Genomic DNA, 26,559 nt, shown 5'->3' on the forward strand with positions numbered 1-26,559 from the left:
CTTCGGTGCCCGTGACGAGCTGGACTCGTCATGGGCCGCGGTGGCGCTGTGCCCATGACGAGTCCAGCTCGTCACAAACCCCGCCCGCTAATGTAACGGCCGGCACTGGGCGGGGAAAGGGGCGGGCACCGAAGGGGTTAACGGATAATTTGGTTTCTATTCATCAACAGGTTCGAGATGCGCTCCCTGATCGGTCCACAGGTGAAGGACATAACCTCCGGCCTGGAGACCATGTCATGATCAAGGTGTTTGAAAGGACGAACAGTCTGGAGCCGATATGGGTTGGTCCTGAGCAGGTCTTGCTCGCAACAAGGACAGCTGTGCGAGTCTCCAATCGGAAGAACTGGATCCACTCCTTGCACTGTCGCAAGGTGCCGCCTGGATTAGTGGAGCCTGCTGTATTGACCGACCATCGAGAAATCCTGACTCCAGAGAAAGGCCGTGCTGTGGAACCGAACGACACTGAGGAGCTCTTCCCGGACCAAGCGATTCCTGGAGGAGGAAGATATCATCTCAGACCGAGGAAGTGATTTCTTTTCTGTATCCAGATACGTTGTCAGAACGGCCCTTAGGTTAGTGAAAGGGAGAGCCAATGAGGCAAGGGGGGGATCAGCCCTGCATTAGTGTAGTGACACCCGTCTTGGCCCGCTGGTGAAGAAATCAACGGCTGCCTAAGGGGAAGAGTTCTGACAACCTTTTAGGTTCAGGAAGATATTGACTTTTACTATAAAATGGAGAAGAAGAAGATTTTTTGTGCGACAAGTTTTATTATCATTGTAGCCCTTGTTGGTATAACCACGTGGTTTGTTGAGGATGTGACTCCTGCCCGTGAGTTACTTGTTTTGACTACTCCAGTGCCTGAGGAGCACTACTTTTACACCCTTCTGTATCAAGAACTGAAGTATCGTCAGTCTTATTTGAATAATACTTTTATCCAGATGTTGCATCATACCCATGTTGCTACAAATGCTACGAACTGTTGGATATGTGGTATGATGCCAGCTCATCAGAAGAAAGGAGGAACGCCGTTCATACCTCTTCCTTTCTCTCATAATGGCTCTTGTAGAGCATGGTACATTTTGCTTTTTGCCACGCGGAAACCTACAGTGGGACGACTACTTTTTAGACTTAATAGGGAATGTCATCAAGATAAAGAAGGCTATCCACAAGCGAATGGGACAATATGGGAGTGGGCGGAATATCGACCAGATAATGAATCAATCCCCTACATCTTCACGAACACAAGAGACACTGCTGGAAACTAACAATTTCTGATTCAAGTGGCACAAGCTCAAGCGGACCTGTGTGTTCAGAGTGTGGGTCATATTCCTATTGGTGTTAGTGACTGTATTATTGTGTTGAATATAGATGGATTAAATAATAGTACTTTCTTAGCTTCCCATAATACGTACTTCATATGTGGAAATAAGGGTTATTATCGCTTACCAGCCAGCTGGCCCGGAGTATGTTATGTAGCGTTTTTATTACCCCCTGTATTCTTAGCGCCTGCATCCTATCATAAAGATTTGAAGTTATTGAACAATGTAACTGTAAATAGGTATAAACGTACTCTATCTATTGATGATGTTGACCAAACTGACACTAGCTTACAGCAGTATGTTGATTTTAACTTAGGATTGTTTTTCTTTGTTGGAGCTGCCCTAAATAGTAGGAAGGTTCGACGATTAACAAGAGTTGTAGAGGCTGTAACAAATCAAGCTGCTGTTGCTCTTGGGAATCTTACGGAAGAATTGCAAATCACTAGAATTGTTGCGTTACAGAATCGTATGGTATTAGATGTTATGTTAGCAGACAGAGGTGGAGCATGTAGAATTATCGGAAGTAGTTGTTGTGTATTCATTCCTGACCACACGCCATCAGTCTATAACGCTATTAATAAATTGCATAAAATCGCAGCTGAGATCCATACAGAAAATGGCACTTGGACCTTTTCTGGATGGTTTTGGGCATTGATTACTACATGGGGATGGAAGGTTTTAACTGGTCTTTGTATTGTTGTAGCAATTCTGTTTTCCTGTTGCATCTGTGTTCAGTGTGGTCCTTTACTCTGTTCTTTATGTGTGTCATTCTGTATTCCTGATAAGAAAACTATTGCCAATGTCACCTATCAGAAACATTTAAACAAAGAGGTGGAAGAGATGATGAAAATTGACATATATGATGATTATCCTAATAAGCCGAATGTCTTCAGTAAATGCTGAAAGGGTCGTCTGTTGAAAACTAAAACAGCGATATGATTAAGCATTCACTTAAGACATGAGTTCTTTTTGAGTTAACACGTGTTTCTTGTCTTATGTTGACTAATGTCCGGACTCCATTTTGTATTGTCATGTCTCCACGTGCTTTGCACGAGAAGAGTCCTACCTTTTCGCTAGTTGCTCTTGTAATCTGCCTAGTAACAGTCTATAAATAGCTCCTTTGTCCGTCTGGCGCATGCCCAGACTTGACCACATCTGTTATCAGTTAGTCCTTGTTTGACCATGTTTTCGCGGGCTCAGGAAATTGTTAACTCCGCCCACATATTGATCCTGTATCGAAAATGTCCATAAATGGTAATGAATTTTGCTCTCTGTTGTATCCACCCACTTATGAGCCCCTCTGTTGTGTATAAAAGGGGACCACGTACGCAAGTTCTGTGTGCTACTCTATGCAATACTGAAGAGTGTTGTGTAGGTTGTAGGACCACCCTTAAGGGTTAATAAACTCTGTCTTTGTATTTGCAGTTTCCGTGCCAACTTCCTTCTAGCTTTTGTTACAGGAGAGCGAACCCTTGTATTCTGCGGGCCTAGCTGGGGCCTGTACTCATCACTTCCAGCAATGTAGTGTCAAATTGGTGTTTGGGGGGCATATACCACCAGCAATGTAGAGACAATGTAGGGGTTGGGGGGCAAATACCCCCATCAATGTAGAGATAGTTTGGGGGTTAAGGTGCAAATACCCCAAACAATGTAGAGACAATTTGGGGTTGGGGTGCAGATACCCTCAGTAATGTTGAGACAATGTGGGGGTTGGGGGAAAATACCACCAGCAGTGTAGAGACAATTTGAGGGTTGGAAGACAAATACCCCCAGCAATGTAGAGACAATTTGGGGATTTGGGGGCAAATACCACCAGCAATGTAGAGATAATGTTGGGGTTACTGGCAAATACCCACAGCAATGTAGAGATAATTTGGGGGTTGGAGCCAAATACCCATAGCAATGTAGAGACAATTTGGGGGTTGGGAGGCAAATACCCACAGCGATGTAGAAAAAAATTTGGGGGTGGGGTGCAAATACCCCCAGCAATGAAGAGACCATTTGGGGGTTGGGGCAAATACCACCACCAATGTAGACATAACTTGGAGTTTGGGGGGGAAATACCCCCAGCAATGTAGAGATAATTTGGGGGTTGGGGGAAAATACACACAGCAATGAAGAGACAATTTGGGGTTTGGGGGCAAATACCCCCATCAATGTAGAGACACTTTGGGGGTTGGGGGCAAACACCCTAAGCAATGTAGAGACAATTTGGACATTGGGGGCAAATACCCCCAACAATGTAGAGACAATTTGGGGTTGGGGGCAAATACCATCAGCAATGTAGAGAAAATTTGGAGGTTGGGGGCAAATACCCCCAGCAATATAGAGATAATGTTGGGGTTGGGGGGGGCAAATATCCACAGCAATGTAGAGACCATTTGGGGGTTGAGAGGCAAATACCCACAGCAATGTAGAGACAATTTGGGGTTTGGGGTGCAAATACCCCCGAGCAATGTAGAGACAATTTGGGGGTTAGGGGGAAAATACCACCACCAATGTAGAGACAATTCAGGGGTTGGGGAAAAATACCCCCAGCAATGTAGAGATAATTTTGGGGTTGGGGCAAATACCCATAGCAATGTAGAGACAATTTGGAGATTGAGGGGCAAATACCCACAGCAATGTGTCCTTCACTAATGTAACTTCTGCTCATGCAAAGTGCCTCAATTCCTCTGGGTGGAGTACAAGCTGTAGAAAACAGCAAAAAAAACAAAGGCCAAGGTTACTTGGCAGGAAATTCTTTAGCACACTCTGGCAGAAGTGTCAACTATAAGGAATGGGCTGAGTGGAGAATGATGCTGGTGCACCAGGGACAGTTGAAAAACCAACAAAGCCACATCACCTAGTAAATGGTCTCTTAAAAACCTGTAAAATACGTATTTGCTGTTGTGCAAGGACGACACACCAGCCACCCACAGCAGCTCAAGAACTGTTTGTGTGTGTGGGGATGCTGTCTCAGCCTGGGTTGAAACACATGCCGGGGGGGCTGAAGTTCATAGAGCCCTATGGGCATTTAGTTGGTTCAGAAAGTGTGCTGTATAGGCTTGGTTTGGGAATGTGGCAAATTGTGCATTGGTCAATGGGCCAGTGCACCAGGGTCAGCTGTGGGACACGATTTTGGTGCCTTTGTAAACCACACCAAGAGACTGACTTACTTCCAAAGGCACCACCAGGCCACTGCAATGTGGTACCAGTGTGTTGTCCGCTCCACAGTTGTGCTGTAAATTGAGGCTGGGGGCCAGATTTTGGGACATACTCACCTTGGTGCCCCTGCACGCGTGCCCTGACAGAAGCAGTGTTATATCCCCCAACCGGCCATCACTGTTAGGTCATGGCTGGTGCAAGGAGGTTGCATTGCATGTTGGGGCCTCTCAGGAAGGCAAGTTTCCTTTGGCCAGTCTAACCTACCCCAAACCCCCTTCATTAGCAGCAAGTGCTTTTTGATAGATCCCTTGTGAGGGAAATGCACAGAGGCTGCAATGAAATGGATGATCACGGAATGTGTGCCAATTACTTGGCGAGTGACCGAGCATCATTGGGATTCCAAACCTATCGTGGATCCATAGCATGTTGTGTATGTCAAATCAGGGAATGACATCATCAGGTAGGTACAGTCAGACCACTAAATACTAGGAGAAACACATATTTGTCGTTGGAACAGAAATTCGCATAGTCACAGTTATGTATGTATCACGAAGTGAATGCATGAGTCCACCACAACACACAATGGGAGGGGATCTGGTCCGTCGGCTGCGCTGCCGACTTTGGTGCAGGAACCCAGGGTTCAAGCCTCGAGGTTGTGTCCACATCCTGTGATTCTGGGCAAATCACTTAATCTCCCCGTGCCTGAATATGTAATGTTAATACGGTGCTCATGTACAGCGCTCCAATACCTTCGGGTCGAGTTTGCGCTATAGAAAAGATGCAAAAATAAATATATATATGAAACTTAGCAGTTCAACAGAACTCCAATGAACTCACGAAAATATGTCCACAGAGACATATTTACGGGCACTATGCCAGCACCTACATGAATCTGTGGCATTAGCTAAATCCTATAATCTGAAACACACAAAATCCACTGCATCTCATGTCATAGGAAGTCACATTGCAGGAAGTGACATCATTCATCTAGATTACCTTGCCATTTCCAAACCATCCTAGAAGAAGTACATGATTTACTCTGGATAGCTGCCAAATAAAATACAGCATGTACAAATCACACAGGAAAGTGCAGTCAAAAGCAATAACTGATCTACCAAGCAGAAAGACAATACATCCACCCAATCCGATGGATAACCTAGGCCTAGCTTATTCACTATCTCACCCCTCACTTTACACTATGCACACATTGTTGACAGATCATTACACGTCTACAAACCCAAATTGACTACTACAGTACAACCTGGACCTTCACTCCCCATCAGACCAATGACACAGTCCCACATCCTATGCTCTGATGAGCACATCAGTGTCAGAACAGGTCATCATAGGGAGACACAACCAGAATGGGATGTTGGATGTGTCAGGAAGAACAACATAGGAAGGACCCATCACAGATCCAGAGCAGAATTCAGACAGATTAATCCCTTACATACAATCTCAAACATGCACACAGGTCAGATAGCATGCATACCACAATCAAATACATAAAGGACACAACTATGTTGGGGGACATTATGCTTTGCCAGGCCAGGTCGACAAGCCCCTGGTGGACCCGTGCCATTCAACCACCACTGTTCACTCAGGCCAGCCAGCAGGGCACTGTTATATTTTAGCAATGTACAGTAAAGAAATTGCCACATGGGCTATGGGTCTCTCCAATCACTCAATATGGCCCAAGAGAGATACAGCCACCTGTGTCCAAGTAAAAGTTCATAGGCATCATCAAGACTGGGCAGATGGCTGTCCAGTTCATGAGAGGTCAATGTGGCAGTGTGCATATTCACTCTGAGTATCTCTTGTACCAGCCAATGGTGTGTTGATGACTGCACGCGCTGCCAGATCAAGTTTCGGCAGCTTAAATCCATGTATGAATCAGGAAACATCTCCCAGGTGTTCAGAGTAGGTGTGAATGTATAGGCCATAACAATGCACTGTGAACAAATCATGGATGGTTGCCTGACAACTGTGCATCTGTGGAAGGTGATTGTAGTAACAGGCATATCTCTTTAAGGTGGGTTGGAAACAGAATAGGGGTATGTCATAAGAATGTCTTGTTACAATGGTGAATACGAGAATGTTATGATTCTTTCTCCAGCTGTTCCGCTACTGAGCTGCATGCATTTGTACCTAGCTTCTTAAATAAAGCATCTATTGAAGTTCCTGCATTAAGTGTGATTACTACACTTAATTTGGCAACGAGGGGGCACCCATTCAGATTAAAAGGAGTTTGGCGCGCATTTCCTGACGAATTCACAGTTTGCATGAAGAAAGCGGGACGACGCTGAGCCGATCGCATATTTGCTTATTGCGGATCGTGAGTGTCTACGCTTGAATCTTGTGCACTCGAGGGGAGAAGACGGGGTTTGGGACTGCTTTTGGCTTTTTAGTAAGTGTATGCTTCTAGTTACATTAGTACACTTACCTAGTATAAGAATCAACGGCAGTAAGCAATTTTCAAATGCCACGCTGCTGGCCCGTTACTGCGGAGAATCCTTGATCGTCAGCGTTCTTCCTCAACCGCACATCACAAGTCACCGTCATAAACAAAGAAAGAGGACTGTACGTTTCCACGTAGTTACTCTGCTCCTCACGCACGGAGGCCATTTTGAAGGTATTTTTTTTCATTACCTTTGAAGTAAAACGCTCCGTGGAGAAAGGACAAAGTGGATTTCAAGTGTATGTGACTAAAATACCGGTATTTTGGGATTTTGCCCATCAGGAAACCTCACATTACGGTATTTGTGACTGCTTGCAAGTGCATGCAGCGCTATTTACTTGAAGTTGAATATTTGAAAGATTGGGCCATCCATCCTCATTGTGAACTACCATGATACTGTTTTCCTTTGGATTTCCGACACTTTCCAGTGGGATCTATTGTGGTTCTGTTCTCCGTGTGATATTCTTTGTGTGCAAGAAGTGTTGTTCAAAGTATTACTGTTGCTTTTACTTGTTTCTCATTTTACTTTTCTCAAGTCATGCCTACTAATACTACTGACGCAACTTCATCAAGAACAAATGCTGCAGGAGATGTCAATTTGTCAAACTTGCACATCAATTCTCCAAAATAATTTTTGCCAACACCTGGAGAACCTGCAGTGGCGTGGTTGGACTGGAAAGAGTATTTTCTCAATTACATTGCGAACTTAGAAGATGTCAGTGGACTCTTCTCACCTGAAAAAAAGGATGTTGTTATATTCCTTAGGTCCTGAAGGGTTGCGCATATTTAATGAATTGCATAAGCATGAGAGAAATGAGGGTGATATGGATGTTTTTAAAATGGCTATCTTGGAACTTGATGACCACTTTTCCCCTTCAGTATGTATTGCTGTCACGAGGCACACTTTCTTTCACAGGAAGCCGGAAAAACACGAGACAATTGAAGAATATGTGTCTGCATTAAAAAAAATTGCAAGTAAGTGAAGGTTTGCACAACTACACGACGAGCTCATTCGTGACCAGGTTGTCATGTATACTAAAAATAAGAGCTTACAGGATAAGTTATGGGTGGAAGGTGAAGGATGTTTAAAGGATATTATTGCTATGGTAAAAAAAGCTGAACTCTTTGAACGTTGTGCAAAAGCTACACTTTCTCAAGATAAAAAACATTCTGAGGAAATTGTGGGGAAGGTCGTAGAAAGAAAGTCAACTTATAAAAATTTCAGAGGTGCGAAGATGGAAAGAAGAAAGGCAGATAATACTGAGCATAAGAAATATGGTAATATGATTTGGTACAGATGTGGTAGTTACTCACACTCTGCAGCGTACGAGAAATGTCCTGCTAAATCTGCAAAGTGTTTGGATTGTGGCTTAATTGGGCAATTCTCTAGGGTTTGCAAACGTAAGCCTAAATAAAAGTCTAAAGGAAAAGCTGCCTATGTACAAGAAGTGGATTTTAAGAGTTGCTCAAGCTCTAGTGATGATGATGTACGAGTTAACTGTGTCCAGAAGAAGATAGTGGTACTAAATATCACTAGTAGTTCTTCTTCAAAACCTTTTTGTCTGGTCTCTCTTGGGGGCTTTACAGTCCAATTAGCTGCAGACTCAGGTTCCCCCTTTACCATTGTTTCCCAAGAGGTATGGAAAAGTCAATTCATCAACAATATTGGGGAATGGCTAGAACCAAATTACATTTCTGCTGAGAGTTTCACAGGAGAAAAAATTGACATGTTAGGTTTTAGAACCTAAATATTTTGTTTTAAGCAGAGACAATCTTTTGGGAAACTTTATATAGCTAAGGAAGGGCCATCGGTTTTGGGGTGGAAAGACCAAAAGTTGTTAAACATCATTCTAGATCCGAACAGTAAGGAGCAAGTTTTAGTGTCTTGTGATGGTGAGGACACTAGGAAGTGGGCACTAAAAGAGTTTCCTGAAGTTTTTGATAATAGTATGGGAAAACTAAAGGGTTTTACTCATCATATTCGTTTAAAGGAGGGAGCTATTCCGAAAGTACATAAAGCAAGAAATATTCCCTTTATAGTTAGGGAGGAAGTGAAAGGGGAGTGCGAGAAAATGTTAAGCAATAACGTCATTGAACCTGTGGAAGCAGCCGAATGGGTTTCTCCATTGGTCGTTGCACGAAAATCCAATAAGGCCCGTTTGTGTGTGGACTTAAGATATCTGAATAACAATATTTTGATTGACCAGTTTCCCCTTCCCAGAATTGACGAAATGTTATCTTTGACACAAAATGCTAAATGTTTTTTTCTACGTTGGACCTTTCTGCTGCATATCACCAAGTTGTGTTAGACAAAGGGTGAAGACAGTTTACCCCATTTTGTACACCATTTGGTTGTTACATATTTAAATGAATGCCTTTTGGATTGGCATCAGCCGCTGCTGTATTTCAGACGCTGATGTCGAACTTATTTGGTCATATTCATGAGGTCGTATTCTTTCAGGATGACATCCTGATAATGGGAAAGGACAGATTACAGCATGATGCCATCCTTAGAGAGGTTTCAACTATTCTTAAAGACAATGGGTTGATTGCCAAAGGCAGTAAATGCAAATTTGCAGAAAAATCTGTTACATACTTGGGGCATGAAATAGGTGAAACAGGCATTAAACCTAAGAGCAATTTGGTGGAAGCCATCCGCAGTGCCCCTTCACCCAAATCAAAGGACAAGATTAGATCGTTCCTTGGTTTGGCAGAATTTTATTCAAAGTTTGTTAACAACTTCTCACAGAAATCTTATGATATGCGGTTACTAATGAAGAACAAAGCTACCTTTGTATTGAATGACGCTTCATTCAATACAAATGAAGGTCATTTGATAGCATCAAGGAAGCTATTGCTTATGCCCCTACATTACAAGGATTTGATCCGCTCGCAAACACATTTGTAACTATTGACGCCAGTGGAACTGGTTTGGGTGGTGTTTTGTCCCAAATATCTGAGCACGGCAGAGAGGTTGTCATAGCCTTTGCGTCACGTTCTCTTTCTCCCACAGAAGAGAAATATTCAGTGATAGAACGAGAAATGTTGGCTTGCGTGTGGGCCATGGAGCATTTTAGGAAATTTATATGGGGGAAGAAATTTATTTTACACTCTGATCATAAACCATTGACTAAATTGCTCACTACTGAGGGTCTTTCGAGAGCCTCGGCAAGAATTGCTAGGATGTCAATGAGACTTCAAGATTTTGTTTACGAAGTGCAATATGTCCCTGGAGCAAAAAAGTTTTGTGCTGATTTTCTCAGTAGACTGTCTTTACCTCTGAAGGAAATTGACCCCGATCCCTGGTGTGATTTTTGTGTTGCTGGAGTGTTTACCGACACTACTGGTTTACGTAAGAGTGATTAGGAAGAAGAATATAAGAAGGATGATATTTTGTTAGATGTCAAAAATAGGATCACAAACGGGTGGTCTAAAGAGTGCAAACTCAATGTGGAATTAAGAGCATTCTGGGAGGTACGTAACAAATTGGGTATAGATGGTGAATTCATTTGTAGAGGAGAAAAAATCGTACCGCCTAAAGGCATGCGGGCAAGGATTGTCTCGATCGGTCATGAGGGACATCCAGGTGTATCTCGTACTAAGAGAAACATTAAGGCATTCTATTGGTGGCCAAGAATTGATTTAGACATTGAAAGATTTGTATGTGCTTGTGTAAGTTGTGAAAGTTCAGACAAAGCACAAAAGACACTCAACCCTCCTATGTCTTCACTTGCTTGTCCCAATTTACCATGGGACCCATGGTTTGGCAAGATGGAGTTACCAAGTACATTTTAGTATTGATTGACCTTTTTTCAAGGTAGCTTGAGGTTGATGTCGTCACGAAGGTAGACACTGAGAGTGTTATTGGTTTCTTAGGAAAATGTTTTTCAAGAGAGGGTTTTCCGGTTTCCATATTAACCGACAATGGAGTTCAATTTAAATCAGATTTGATAAAAAAGTTCATGGATAATACTGGGATTGAACTGAAATGTACTGCCTTGTATCATCCCAGGGGTAATTCTGTTGTTAATAGAGTATCAAAAGGTGTCTTAGAGTTAGCAAAAAAAGGCAACAAGAATTGGGATGATGAACTCAACAAGCTGATTTGGTCATACAGAATTACTGTCCATGATACAATTGGGGAGAGTCCTTTTGGATTAATGCGTGGAAGGTTTCCTCATTGCAAAATTAATCCCGGATGGATGGGTAGAAGTAAAAAGTACAACTGGGATTGTGAACATAATCAACTCTTAATGCAAAAATAAACTTTATTTTGATGCTAAACATGGTACCAAAGAAGTTTGTATAAAGGTTGGACAAAGTGTCAGGGTTAAATGTGGGAAAAAGTCGGGCAAGTTACAGTCTAGGTTTTCTGATCCAAGGATTGTGACTAAAGTCATGCGAAACACGGTTGAACTGGATGATGGTAGTGTACATCACATGAGTCGTATTTCCATTTCAGATGATTTTATTGTTAGAAAGAAGAGGCGTGTTATGGAAGGAAAAAAAGATTATTGGTGGATGGATGTTTTGCCTTCTGTTGAAAAGGGAGAAGATGTGACTAAGAAATACATTTTTTCTGAGTCTGGTTTCCTTTTTGGAGTTCAGGATTCTACTTCTCATTTGTTGGATGGTCCACGGGTTACGCCAAGATCAGACGGTGGAGTGAGTTTCGAAGTGCCTCAGGAGAGATGTAGTAGTGGAGGTGAGCTGGGGATTAATTCCGAAGGAAGTGAATCTGATAATCATGTGAATGTTGGGGAATCTGGTTTGCAGAATGGAGTCATGACTAAAGAGAACAGTGTGGAAAACAAATCCAGCAAATTTGGAAGACATATAATAACTCCAAACTAGTTTGAGGAGTTTGTTCGCTTTTGAAAGTTCGTCTTGTGTTATTTTTTTTTTTATTTTTTTTTTATTAAGAAGGGAGATGTGTGGTAACAGGCATAACTCTTTAAGGTGGGTTGGAATCAGAATAGGGGTTTGTCATAAGAATGTCTTGCTACAACGGTGAATACGAGAATGTTATGATTCATTCTCCAGCTGTTCCTCTACTTAGCTGCATGCATTTGTACCTGGCTTCTTAAATAAAGCATCTATTGAAGTTCCTGCATTAAGTGTGATTACTACACTGATCCATAATCAACAACTTCTGCTGGGTTGTTCACAAACAACAGAGGATGCAGGACAGGACTTGCCCTGACTTATCCCACTCTGTGTTCATCATAGCTCGTCATGTGGCAAACTAAAAGCAACCCAGTTTCTCAATCTGATTGGTGTGGTGTGTTTGAGTATCTGTCAGCATGACTAACATCACAGCCCGCAACTCAACCACAGTCTATTGATGACATAGCGATGCCTCTGTCTACAGCAAAGCCGTGAAGAAAGTGGCCCAGACAACATACAATTCACCAGACAAAGCTACTCAGTAATTATTTCAGTGATTGCAACTCAAACAACATAAAGGTTGTTGTGTCCCAGTTGTTAGACACTCGACCACAGTCACAGATCTGGGTTGAATCCATCATCGCTCTTTAGCTCACTTCGCAACCCCAGTTCAGACACAGCTATATACCAATCTTGACCCTGTGCCTGATGGGAACAGTCCAATCCGAACTGCCAAGGCATGTCTTCCTTGGACCTGAACCAAGCATCCTGGAACTGGTTTCAGGCTAAAAGCTCTCATTAGCCAGGCTAGCTTGAATCCAGCGGCAAAGTGAGCAAGGGACCCATGTCTGGGCATGCTCTGCCAACTTAGGGCAACCAAAGCAAACACATGGAGATGATGTACGGAGTATCATTGCCTATGTCCATTGAAACTGTTTGTTAACTTGATGTGCTTGTTTGTATTCTGTTTTTAGGCACTGCCACAATCGTTTTGTGTATGAACAAGAATGTTTCTAATCCAATGAGGTAGGCTTTTTCCTTGAGTCAGTCAGTTTTTTAACCACATATCCCCCATATAAATTTAAATTTTGAACACTCTAGGATAGATTGGGCCATTGCACTACACTTACTCTCCTATCACACACTGGGGAGTGAGTCTTTCTTCCACCCCAAGCGGCATAACCGTGGGTCGCTACACCAGCGTGAGATTCACGCAAGCGGTACGTTCCATTGAAAGTCCTCGTGCATTGGACCACTTTTAAGCCTTCCCGCCTAGCTGGCTCACTCTCATTGTGACTCGTCCAAGGGAGGACACTATACGCCTATTCAAGGTAAATCAATCACACTGAGAGTTGCCTATGCATCCAATCTTCATTGCATAATGGTTGATACATCCCTCATTCCCTTTGTTTTTGTTATTTTTGTTACTTTAGTTGCTGATTTGATCGCTTCTCACCGGTTCAATCTTTCTACACTGCCCTTCAAATACGGGTAAGTGTCACTAGCATCATTACCACCATATTGGCTTCTAATATGCTATTAGTTACTAGTTCTGATAAGCCCATGTTTGCTTTCAGATGAGGATTTATGCCCCCGCCTAGAATATGGACCATTGAGAGGCCATACCGGTTTCACACCGCAAACCCCAGCGGGTGAGCCTGTTATTTAATATTTAAAGTATTACTTTGAGTGTATCCAGGTAGACAGAACAACTTCTCATTTGCACTACCTCTACATTCTCTCAACTTTACCCAGGTGATCATACTGGGAGCCATATACACTGTGAACAGGTTGGTCTACAAGCATGTTGACTTATCAAATCGGGTTTTTGTAATTTAACTGAGCTACATTTTAACATGCCCCTCCCCTTCATCCCACCAGGTTGCTTACACTTGTCCTGAAGAAGACCCGCAGGCCGAGGCCCCAACTTTCCCTCTGTGCCTCAAGTTGGGTCGAAACGTCAATGCCCACCCCCAGCAGGCCTGGACCATAAGCCCCTCACCCCATAGTGCAAATGATGATACGTCTCTTAAATATTGAATGAAATATGCTGAACAGAGTTATTGTATAATTGATCATCCCTGGCCAGGCCAATTTAGATTGACATTCGTTATCAGTTCATCTTGATTTACTACAATCATTGTTCTATGACTATTATTGGGAATTCTTCCCCATCCTCTACTTCATTCTCTCTCCACTAGAGCACCTCCTTTTTGCACGTTCCTTTGGAGCAACCTTCTTTCTTTTCCCTTTTTCCATTTTTTAGGAAGAATCTAGTAGGATATTGACTGTTAGTTGACTTAATTTATGATTAATAACTACATGCTGTTTTGAAATCTCTTGGTTGTTGCACATCATACTTTAACTGTTCATGGATCCATGTAACCGCGAGCTGACTTTATGCTGGCTCACACGTTTATTTGAATAAATAATTGTTTAGATGAAATAAATTGTGTAAAAGACAGGTCTAGGACTATTGCTTTCTGTACCAATCGATACCCAGGTCTCAGGACTGTTGTTTTTGTTACCCCTTTATTATAATGGCTCATAACCTCATCAGCAGACATTAAATGTAACGTATCATAATGGACAACTCTCATCACCAGTTGCAACCTCAGTATTGTTTTGGTATGCACTCATATCACAATGTGTACCACTATGGCATGCACACTTAACACATCACAGTATCTCTCAACAAGACACTTACATTGATCAATGAATATGCCCTCAGTCATGTGCAAAGCAACATTCACACACCCTACTCGGATCGTGTTCTACAGATAGTTATTTAAAAAACAAATGCACCCTCAGATTGAAATTCAACATATATAAACTGGACAACACCTCACATTTCACCATACAGCACCCTTAATTTCATAACGGTTGTATACCCTTGTGTCAACGATAGTAAAGACTTAATATTCAATAAATATCCAGAGTGCTTTGTGTGTTTTGTGTGTTCTCTGTGTTTTATTGTCAAGACGCAAAAAATAAAAATATGTGATGCAAAGAAAAAAAAGAAGAGTTCCAATCTTGAGATTAACAAAGTCTTCTTTCTTGCAGGACTTTAGGAGTTCCTGTCGGCCGGTACCCTGGAAGGAAGAAGGCACACAGGCAAGAATCTATATTCTTACGTTTGTTTACTATATGATGGGCTAGTATAGTGTTCTCTTTTTATTCTCACTGGTGGGGAAGGTGGTTATTAATAGGTAGGAGGGAGAGAAGGGGAAGAAGCAGAGAGAAAGTGGAAAAATACTTTTCCTTAGTTCTTTTTAAGAAGTTATACACCTTGAGGGAGAAATAGCAAATACCCGAGAGGTAAAGAGAAAGAGAGTAAAAAAAGAACATACGAAGGAAAAAGAGCCTTCAGAAACCAATATCCAATTGTACCTTTTCAGATTTTTTAATTAATACTTTTCCCAGTTCATTAGACTTGGTGACTGAGTTGTATTATTTTATTTCAGGTCCTTCGTAGCCCCCCATCTTGCCTCCTTACCACCGGTTGATTCCCTGTGGCTCCGAATTAAGAGCAGAGCATGCACCTGGTGAAGCCACATCCCTACTGGGATGCAGCGTGGATCCGGAGACACTTTGAGGGCAGGAGAACCCACTTCTCCGTCTTATATTCTGACAGTCTCTTCGGCACTGTTGGCTCATTAACAGCGTCCCTGGGATTTCAACTTCCTAGGAAATCACCTTGCCGGTTGCCTCTGCCTCTGGTTCCTCTACAGCCTCTCCTCCGTCTTCTTCACCTCTTTCCTCTAGCGTCCCCAAACAAAAACACTGCGCTCTCCCTTCCGGTATTAAGGCATCGCGCTGTGGTCCATGGTCCTTCCTTTTCGCCTGTCTTCCGGGATGGACGAGAAAGACACAGCCGGACGCAGTCTCCAGACTATCAGGGCTGTCAGGTTTGTGACATATCCCCATCCCAGTATTTTCCTGACCGGGAAAAAGGGGAAAACGTTATATAGGAAGTCTGGCCCAGTTAGATCTTTGCCTGATTTGTGGTACGCTTTGATTTGAAAAGGTTGAAGGGAAAGAAACCACCTAAGAACCCTGGGATTGTTTCCCTTATTTCTGCTTAACCAGGTTAAAGGCGTGTGATCTGTATACAGGACAAACGTAATAACAAAGTTTTTCAATTGCCCACTTGATGGCTAGGCATTCTTTTTCTATAGTGGAATAAGCAGTCTCCGGGGGGAATTACTTCCTGCTATTATACAGAATATTTTTCTGAACACCTTCGTCATCCTTTTGTGTGAGGACAGCTCCTATGCCCACGTCACAAGCATCTGTTTGTAGGATAAAGACTTTCTCAATGTATGGGGAGGTGAGCATTGGGGCAGAAGGAATAATTTCTTTTAGGGTCTGGAATGCTTTTATCGCTTTTTCCGATATGAAAACTGGCAGCAGTACTTCCTTTCTTTAAAAGATCAGTCAGGGATGCAGCTACAATGGTGCATCTAGAAATAAACCTGTAAAAATACCCTACCAACCCTAAAAAGAACCTTACTGCTTTTTTGTTGGTTGGAAAGGGGACCTCAGTGATTGCTCTGATATTTTCAGTTTGAGGCTCAATTAGTCCATTTCCTAAGAAATACCCCAGGTATTTTACTTTGTTAAAGCCCCTTTTCGATTTTTTTGCATTTATATGGACGTTGGCTCTGGATAAGTCATTTAGGACTGTACTCAAATGTTCCAAATGATCATACCAAGTACGGCTGAATGCAATGATATCTAGATAAGCAGAAGAATATTCATGATGGCTTTTAAGAACTAAATTCATCAATCATTGGAAAGTGGCAGGGGCTCCGTGGAGCCCGAAAGGAAACACTTTGAACTGAAACAGACGAAAAGGAGTGGAAAAAGCCATCTTATCCTTATCCTCTTCTTTTAGGGGAACCTGCCAGTAACCTTTTGTGAGATCTATTGTGGTAATATACTTAGCGCCTCTTATTCTCTCAATTAATTCACCAACCCTGGGAAGAGGGTATACATCTAATATAGAGATTTTGTTAACAACTCGGAAGTCTATACAAAATCTTATACTCCTATCGGGTTTTGGAACCAGTACAATGGGAGAGGACCTTTTGCTTTGTGAAGGTTCTATGGCATTCATCTTCAGCATTTGTTTTATTTCCTTAAACACAGCCTGCCTTCTTGCCGCTGGGATTCAATATGGTTTTGTCTTATCACCCTCCCTTCCGGAGTGGGAATAGAGTGTTGAGTTAGATGTGTTTTCCCTGGGATATCAGACAAAACAGAAGTGAAGGGTTGCAATGCTTTCCTCATCTCTTCCTTTTGGTCTCCAGTCTTTTCTTCATTTATGTGTAGTTGTTCTAAGGTGGTCTGGGTACCATTTTCTACATGTATTATATGTACGGCTTTGGGTAAGGGTCCTAGCCATTTTTTTAAGAGATTCACATGAAAGACCGGCTCCCTTTGAGCCCCCATTTTCAATTTGTATGAGAGATTCCCACTCTTTTCTTCAATTTTAAAGGGAACTTTCCATTCGGATCCATAGTAGTACCAAAACCCAAACACCTGGTTGGTATAATCTTAGTTTCTTCCCTTTATCATATATGCGCTTTTGTTTAGTTTGACTTTATTCTAAATTCTTGGTCACCAATTCACAGAGTTTTCTGATATGGGTTTTTAACTGTTGAGTATAATCTAAAAGGTTGTCTGCTTCGGGTTTCATGTCTTCCTCCCATGCCTCTCGAGTTATCTCAAGGAGTGTTTGGGGTTTTCACCTATAGAGTAACCCAAACAAAGAACACCCCAAACTACTCTGCACCTGACTTCTTAGCAGAAAGAGGGCCAGGGGAAGCATTTGGTCCCAATTTCGTCCCTCTCCTGATAGTGCTATTTTAAGAAGGAGTTTGGGAGAGCTGTTGTATCTCTCAACTAACCCATCTGTCTTGGGATGATATACTGAGGTTTTAATGTGTTTGATATTTAACTGTTTACATATGTAAGCCATAAGTAGGAATACAAAGGGGGTACCCAGATCAGTAAGGATTTCTTTGAGAATTCCAACTCGAGAAAAAAATCTATTAGATTTTGTGCAATAGTCTTAGTGTCAGGGCTACGAAGAGAAAAGGCTTCTGGGTATTGGGTGGCATAATTCACTATAACAAGGGCAAATTGGCTTCCTTTTGTGGATTTTCGTAAAGAACCTACCAAACCTATCCCAATCCTCTCAAATGAGGTGCCTATTATGGGGTAAAAGCTGGAGGGGTGCTTTAGGGAGCAAGTAGGGGTTGTTTTTCTGGCATACCTCATACTCTTGGCACTATTTTTTATGTCAGTGAAGACACCAGGCCAATAACATTTTGCAAGGATTTCTTTGCTTGTTTTCTCAGGTTCAGAATCTCCAAATAATAAATGCAGGTGGGCACAAACATAATCTGATCCTGAAAGTCTTTCGGTACCAGTAGTTGGGGGGTTCGGTGGGCCCTGGCATTCGATATAGAAGACCATTTTTTACCTGGAAATGGGGGAAAGTTTGGGTGTTGTTTTGTCAGGCTTTTGCCCAAATGGGTTGTAGGAGTACATCGTTCATCTAGGTGAAATGAAAATAATGGTCTATCCTCCAAGGCTCTGGGGCTAACAACGCTTTTTTGTGTTGGACCTCGAGCTTGATCATGGGATTTTTTCACCCGGTTAAGCATCTCACAAAACATATCTATCAAATGTGGGTTGTCCATTCCCAGCATGATATCTACTGGCAATTCAGGGAGTACCACTACTTCCACTTCTGCTTTTTTATTGTATGTGGAAATAACCAGCCTGGCAACTGGATATCTTTTTATCTCCCCATGTGCACATCTAATTTGTACAAATCTCTCAGATATGACCTGGGAGGGTAGGAGTAGTTCTGCTCGCGCAACCGATTGTTTACAACCAGAGTCCAGTAAGGCGGTTGTCCATTTCTGATTGATTTGTACACATGGAGAGTAATTAACTTCCATCGGTTCATCTGTGGTTTTCTTGTTTTTACAGAAACGAGCTATGTGGCCCCATTCACCTCACTCAAAACATTGAGGCCCAGAGGGAACCTGAAATTCCGGTCTGGTTTGGGTGATTTTCTGGGCTTTGTTGGTTGTTTTATTTTGTTTCTGATCGGTATGGGAATTAACGGTTTTGGAGAGGTTCTTTGTGTGTGTCTGTCTCTAAAGAGGAAGGACAGGGTAGGTCCCATGAAAAGGTAGTATCCATTTCAACCACTTGTTCGCTACTGAGTCACGAATGTTGTCATAACCATCACTGTGCTCAATGGAGAAGGGCTTCTATGAATTGGTCCAAACAAATTTTACCCATTATCTCCTCCTTGGTGTTCTCATGGGGTTTCAGCCACTTCTCAGCCGCCGTTTTCTGTTTGAAGTGAAGTACCTTTGGGTTATCACCTGGTTTACACCTTTCTTGTCTAAACTGTAATCTGTATGCTTCTTCATCCATGCCCGCCCAGTCTAATATCACTCTTTTCACCTCTTCATAGGTGGTTTCTCCTTGGCAATTAGCTGTTTCATATGCAGCCTGGGTAATCACCTGACAATAAAGGTGCCACATAAAAGGGCCACCTTTCCATGGGCCACGCACTCGCTCTAGCCGTATGTTTGAAATTAACCAAAAAAGCAGCAAGATCATCTCCAGGTAGAAGTTTCTGTCAGGTTATTATAGGGGCACTAGCTAGGACCGCCCTATGACTTGTTAACCCAGAGGTCACCTGTAGCTGTTCTTGGGCCAGTTTGGTCAATTGTTCTGTTTGAGTCTTTAATGCATCGCAAAATAGATCTCCGTCAGCCTTTGCTAAAGACATTTGATGTTCTAGGGCCCATTCTAACTTTCATTGCCCTAGGACAAGGTGTTGAATCAAGGCATCCATTCTGTATCAATGGAAGGGGTGTGCCCTTATTCTCCACCACTTGTCACCGATAGTAAAGACTTAATATCTAATAAATATCTAGAGTGTTTAGTGTGTTCTCTGTGTTTTATTGTCATGAGTCAAAAAATAAAAATATGCAATACGAAGAAAAAAAAGAGTCCTAAACTTGAGATTAACAACGTCTTCTTTCTTGCAGGACCTTCGGAGTTCCTGTTCATCGGAGCCCTCATCAGAAGAAGAGACACAGGTCATCTAATGTTTGCTTACTATATGATGGGTGTTGGACTTGGCCCTTTTTGCAGAGTCATCCCTGAACTTTTTGCCTTCCTCCTATATTTTTTCTGACCTGTTGTTGGCTGTTTTATGACTCTGGGCACTTTACCACTGCTGATCAGTGCTAAAGTGAATAAGCTCTCCCTATTGTAAATTGATGTATGAATTAGTGATTCCATGATTGGTTGGTTTGGTTTACCTGTCAGACCCCAGTACTGTGCACCAGGAGTGCCCAGGGCTTAATCCAAATACTGCTGGTGGGCTTGCAGCACTGGTTGTGCTACCCGCTGAAGCAGCCTGTAAAAGTGTGTCTAAAGCCTGCCATTGCAGAGCCTGCATGCAGTCTGGTACTGTCATGCTGGATGAAAAAGTGCACCCACTTGCCAGTCCCTAAACCTTGCCTTTTCTTCATATCAGACACCCCTATGGTAGGCCCAAGGACAGGGTACATTGTAAGGATAAGGTAGGACATGCCCTGGTGTGTGTGGCATGTTCAAATAGTGAATTACAGCCATTTTCGTTTTTCACTATTGCAAGGCTACCTGTTTTCCATAGTCCAGAATGGGCAGTTTGATTATTACATTTTATAATCCTAACTGACTCAGGGAATATGGTAGAAATTTGAATTTAGTATGCCTGAACTCAGAATGATAAAATACATGTTTTAATGAAGTTGGTTTTAACATTCTGTGTTTGAAAATACCACTTTTAGAACGTAGCTATTTTCTTGTCTAACTATTCAAACCTGCCTCTGCTAGGCTGTGTATTCCTTGTCTGGACTATGAGTGACAGGGCTAGGGAATTCCAGGAGACAGGGTGAGGTGGCCCAGTGGTGAATAGAGAGATCTGCAGCTAGATGGAAGGGAGGAGCTGCACCTGGGACCTGAATAGGGCTGTGCCTTCTCTCCACAATGCTGGCTCCACCTCCTGTGGTGCATCTGATGTCTCTGCCCTGCACTCTGAAAGGATAGAAGGAATCAGGTAAACAAAGTGCTCCAGGACTGACCAGAACCGGTTTGAACAAGGCAAAGGCCCCTCTGCCCTCAGAGGACAAAGGATTTTGGGGTATAAGTATTGGGACCCTGATCCCAAGAATTTAGATCACTTTGGGAAAACAGGAAGAAACCTCTGCTGAGGTGAGGAACCAAGAAGAAATTGAGTAGAGACTATCCCTGAAACTGGGAGATTGGCCTGCAGGGGTTGCCTACTACCAAAGAGATGAGAAAGGAACTTTGTGTGTACTTTTGCTCAACTTGTCAAGGATCTCCAAGGGATTGGAAAATAGCTTGCCTCCTGCTGAAGTCTCAGGAACAACAGATTTCACCAACCAGCTCCCCAGAGTTCTTTTGAAGTGCCTGCTGCTGTTTTTGGCCTTCTGAGGGACTGCGTGTTGCAAGGAGCTGGAAATGCGACTCAAGAAGGAGAAGCGTGCCGCCGTCAGAGCTGTTGCCGTCGCATCGCGTAAAGGGGTGTCGCCACTGCAGTTGTCACATCGAGCGGAAGCGTCTCGCATCATCGAAGAAGTGTCTCGCAATGCCGAAGAAGCATGTTGCCATCGAAGCCATCGTAGCTGACGCATTGCACTGCATCAAGAGAAGAGTCTCGCATTGAGGAAGAAGCGTGTCGCCGTTGCAGCCGCTGCCGTCGCATCTTGGATGACGCCGCTGTAGCTGTCGCATTGCACCGCATCAAGAAAAGGGCCTCTCATCCACGGAGAAGTGTGCCGCCGTTGCAGCTGTTGTCGTCACATCACATAAAGGGGTGTCGCCGCTGCAGTTGTTGCATCAAGCAGAAGCGTCTCGCAACGTCGGAGAAGAGTGTCACCGCCAAAACCAATGTTGTCGCATCGCGTAAAGGGGTGTCACCGCTGTAGCTGACGCATCGAGTCGAGTCTTCTCGCAACATCGGAGAAGCGTGCCGCATCTGGAAGATCTTCACGTCTTTATTTCTTTGCACCAAACTTTCATTGCATCAACATCGTTGCAACACTTCCGTTGCCCTCCGTGTCGCATCTAAAGGTACATTGACTTAAACTGTCACATTTAAGAACTAAAGAGAACTCATCTAAATTCTATCATTTTAAAGTAACAGTATTGTGGATTTTTGTCGTTTATGGTCTTGTGGTAAATCTATATAAAGAATACTTATTTTTGATATAAAACCTGTGTGGTGTCCATCTGTAGTGTTGTCACTTGATTACTGTATGTGTTCACAAATGCTTTACACACTGCCTCTGAGATAAGCCTGTCTGCTCGTGCCAAGCTACCAAAGGGGTGAGCAGGGGTTATTTTAGGAGTGTACCCCTTTACCCTGACTAGAGGCGAGGGTCCCTATTTGTCACAAGTGCATACCTGTGCCAACTAGAGACCCCCAAGTCTAACAATGGGTCAGTGGAATGTTCTCATTTTATTCTCTCTGGTGGAGAAGGTGAGTTTTAATAGGAAGGAGGAAGGGAAGGGTAAGAAGCAGGGAGAAAGTGAAAAAATAATTTTCCCTACTCCTTTTTTATGAAGTTATACACCTTAAGGGAGAAATTGCGAGTACCCCAGAGAAAAGAGAAAGAAAGCAACAAAAAAAAAAACATACGAAGGAAAAAGAGCCTTCAGAAACCAATATCCAATTGTGCCTTTTTCGTTTTTCTTATTAATACTTTCCTCAGTTTATTAGACTTGGTGACTTAGTTTTATACTTTTGCTTCTTGTCCTTCTTAGCCCCCAGTCCTGCCTCATTCCCACCGGTTGGCTCGTTAATCAGCATCCCCGGGTTCTCAGCTTCCTCGGAAATCACATTGCCATTCGCCTCTGCCACCGGTTCCTCCACAGCTACTCCTTCGAATTCTTTGCCTCTTTTCTCCTGCATCCCAAAACAAAAACGCTGCGCTCTGTCTTCTGCTTTTACGGTGTTGCGTGGTGGTCCATAATCCCTCCCTTCTGCCTGACTTCCGGGGTGTACGAGAAAGACAGAGCCGGCTCCATTCTCTGGACCACCAGGACCATCAGGTTCATGATACCTTGACAGACATTTATCCACTTTGTTACAAATGATAAGTTAAACCTTGTCTCACTATGGCCCTGTCACTTCCACATCAGAGTACCATGCTCCATACCTCCATTGAATTCTGCACATCAACAGCTACCCTTACCCAATCACACTAACCTGTTACAGTCATCTCTTACCATAGTCCCACAAACTACAGCTCTCATCTCCTGCCAGACTCCAGCATTGATTACCTGGCACTACCTCTATCACATCTTCTTATCCCTAGCATAACTTGCACAGGATTTCACAAGTCTTACAAGCTCACACACTCTGACTCGCACCCCAGTGTTTCAAACCAAAATCTTCAGAACAATGAGGAAACCACATTTCCTACACAAGAGCTGCCTCTGCACTACACTCCTACCTTATACTGAAAAAATCAATATTTGTCAAGTACCCATTACGTGTGAGTATCCACTCCATTCACAAACAGGGAACACAAGGCTATGTCATCTCTACCCTTGTATAAGCTAGCTTTGCACATGCAACATGAACATTGCTAAACACATCAGCAGCTAGGCCTCACATCCCAAACTCCACCTCCACCTCTGTGTGGCAACTAAGAGCATGGGTGTGAGACTGGATCCTGTAGCATTTGGACAGCAGACAGGCCCACAACACTCTGTGAACTCACAGTCCACTTGGCACAGGCCAACGCAATATACAATATACATGACAGAGCTTATAGTTATGCTCAGTCTGATCTGGAACAGCATCAAGCATAGATCAAAAGGACTACATTATCAGTCATGCACAAATGACACCCTACATACAAATCAAATGCTCAACTATGAATGATGTGTCTTTGAGAATATTAAATCCAAGCTTGGACAGACAAAATATGCATGTTAGACTTCAGTTGTGGGGGCGTAACATAGGATTTAACCAAAGTCCATACAGGCAGGGACAGGTTACACTCACATCCACAGCACTTACAAGTGATGTGGCCACATGCTATAAGGATGTAAATGCATTGTGTACGCTATGTGTGGAGTGAATTACAAGCCAAGTATGGTATGAAAGCCAAAGCAGTATAAAAAAATATGTCTTTCCAGTCCATAAGAAAAAGGTATATTGGTGCCAAATACATTGACATCTCAGCACAATCCTAAGTGTCCCAGGTGAGGGGCGTTGTGTGTCGATTCTGCATCACCCTGAGGCACTATGGATGCAAACACAAGCTAGGGGTCTGGCCACCTGTAGCCCGTAGCAGTGACTGCATACTAGAGGCAGTGCTCTGTTGCTGGGCTCTGCAGTCATTGGCATTTTTGAGGCCCTGTGCAGCTGAACATGGGCAGCATCAGCCTGGACTGGCACACAGCGTCCAACTTGAACTAAACCACTCTACCCCACTTGTGGTACCTACAACGTAGGGTCAGACTGCTTCCATTAACTGAGCCAACAAGGGGATTGTTGCTGTGCATTCTCTTGCTGAATAGGTATACCTTCAGCTAAGTCACATGAGGGGGCTTGAAAGGCCTTTTGATCACCAAGCACAGACAAATGTTGTACACAAAGAATGTGCGAACAGGACTTGACATTGCCTATTCTAATCAAGTCATCTGAAATATTTGTGCCATTACTTTGTGCACATGAGTGTGTCCAAAATCACTACCATGTTGTCAAACTCCATATCTATCCAGGTGCATTGATGAGATAGCGGTCTTTCTGAACATTAAAAACATATGCAGCATGTTTGATATAAACTGTTGTACTTTGCAAAACGTGTACTATATTCACATCCGAAAGCATGAACCATGTTGAACTGCGGTTTCTTATAAAAAAACGTTGTGACTGCATGTCACACTCATAGACAAAACCAATGTTGATATTGGCATTTAGCCAAAGTAGCCATAAATATGTAGGATACATACTGAACAAGTACTTGTACCCCATGGACCAAATGCAATCCACACTATTACCTACATCATTATATACGTACACCACATATTACACATGAATACCAGTTAAGCAGAAATCATTTTGGAAGACACAGAAATATGAAAAAAGAAATGGAAAATGCTTTATGCAGCACAAATATATGTTGATTCTATGATGCAAAAAAGCCAAATGGGCAGTCAATGGCTTTTGGGCCACAAATGTATTTGCCATCACTGCTTGTCTGCACTTACCCTACAAAGGGACACCTCCCCTGGGAGGGACATGCCAGGAACCAAATGGACAAAACATAGGGGGGACTGGTTTGGGTTTTGAGAAGGATGGGATCAGGAGGGGTGGTTGGGTCCGCTGCAGCGGTAGATTCTGATTGAGGGGGTGGTGGCTCCAATGCAGTGGTTGGCTCTAAGTGAGGGGGGGCAGCTGTAGTGGTAGGGGTAGATGGAGGGGGGATTGGGGTGGGCTTTACCCATTTGGAGGGGTTTGACAGGACCAGGGATGGGATTGGTCATTTTAGTAGGAGATGTTTTAGGGAAAGAGGTTTTGGGCTGGTCTGGGGAAGTATGGGTTGCTGGAGGAGGGGGTTTGTTTTGGGAGACTCTGGTATTTTCTTTTGGGGGTTGTTTTTCAGTTGTTTCTTCTCAGGGGGGTCAGATGTTGATATCAGGTCTTGAGGTGAATATGCACTTCTTGGGAGGGGGTGTGTAGGATTGGGTAGGGAAGAATTTAGAGGGAACAAGGTGGGGTCTCTAGGCTGAGGGGGGAACAGAAGAGGAAAGGGTAGGGGTTGTGGAGGCAGAGAGTTCTGAGGTCTGCGGAGTGTCTGTGGATGCATGTGTGTTGTCTGCTTGCATGTCTCTGGTGGTGAGTGTGCTCTGTATTTCCTGAGTGTACATGTGTGTGGGTTTCACCTTGTCTTTGTGTTTGTGTGCTGCGTGTGGCTGTTGAAGTGCATGCATTTGTGTGTTTGTGTGTGTTTGGGTCCGGGAGGGTAGTTGGGACTGTGGATGTAGAAGAGGCAGGAAGGGGGAGGCACTGCTAGAGCTGGGACATTGATGCCATCAGTGTGGAGGCCAGAGCCTGATTGGATCTGTGTAGGGCAGACATGTCAAAGTGAATTGCCTCCAGTAATGATACCATTTGTGTGAAATGATTGGTATGCACCTGGATGACATTCAGCACTGATGTCTGCCCCACAGAGATCTGCCTCAGGATGTCTATGGCATCCACAATGAGGGCAGCAGGAGATTGAGGGGCAGGGGGTGAGGTAGCTGGAATGGAGGAGATGCCATCCCTTCCACAGGAGCAGCCATGGACACTGGGCATGGGAGCAAGTGGGAGGGTGGCGATGCTTGTGGTGGTGGTGGACTCCGGATGTTGAGGAGTCAGTCCATGTGTCCTCCATCACCACAAGGGAGTCATCACTGGAGCTGGAGTCAGCTTCCGATCCTGCAGATGTTGTGTCAGACATGCACTCAGTATGGCTCCCCTCACCCCCACGCTACTGGGTCCCTCCTCCTCTGAGTCAGCACTGGACCCAGACTGGCGAACTGCTCCCCCTTCTTCCATGGCACAGCTTCCTCTGCTGGCCAGTGCTGATGCTGTGAACAAAAATGAAAAAGAATCACATAAGTCATCCGTATGTACTTGAC

Source organism: Triturus cristatus, chromosome 4_2 (assembly GCF_964204655.1).
Source record: "Triturus cristatus chromosome 4_2, aTriCri1.1, whole genome shotgun sequence".
Classification (NCBI taxonomy): domain Eukaryota; kingdom Metazoa; phylum Chordata; class Amphibia; order Caudata; family Salamandridae; genus Triturus; species Triturus cristatus.